The sequence below is a fragment of the Penaeus monodon genome, chromosome 28 (assembly GCF_015228065.2).
Source record: "Penaeus monodon isolate SGIC_2016 chromosome 28, NSTDA_Pmon_1, whole genome shotgun sequence".
NCBI classification, from domain to species: Eukaryota; Metazoa; Arthropoda; class Malacostraca; order Decapoda; family Penaeidae; genus Penaeus; species Penaeus monodon.
In genome coordinates, this window is record NC_051413.1 from 40,134,567 (window position 1) to 40,134,800 (window position 234).

The following is a 234-nucleotide window of genomic DNA, read 5'->3' on the forward strand; positions in this document are numbered from 1 at the left end:
TCTATTCTTCCAAAACGTTTTTCATTCATTATGTTTGTTTCACTCCCTTGCCAAGACAAGTCAGCTTCGTGGGGCATTTGCCTTTTGATTTTGGAAGACGTGGTTATGCGCGTGTTTGTGTGCACGCTTCTTCCTGGAAACCCGGGAGCACGTTGACCGAACCCTTGTTTCGTGAACAAACCATCTCTGATTCCCTTTTGCTCCGCTGGGTGTTAGACGAAACAAGCAAAAAGC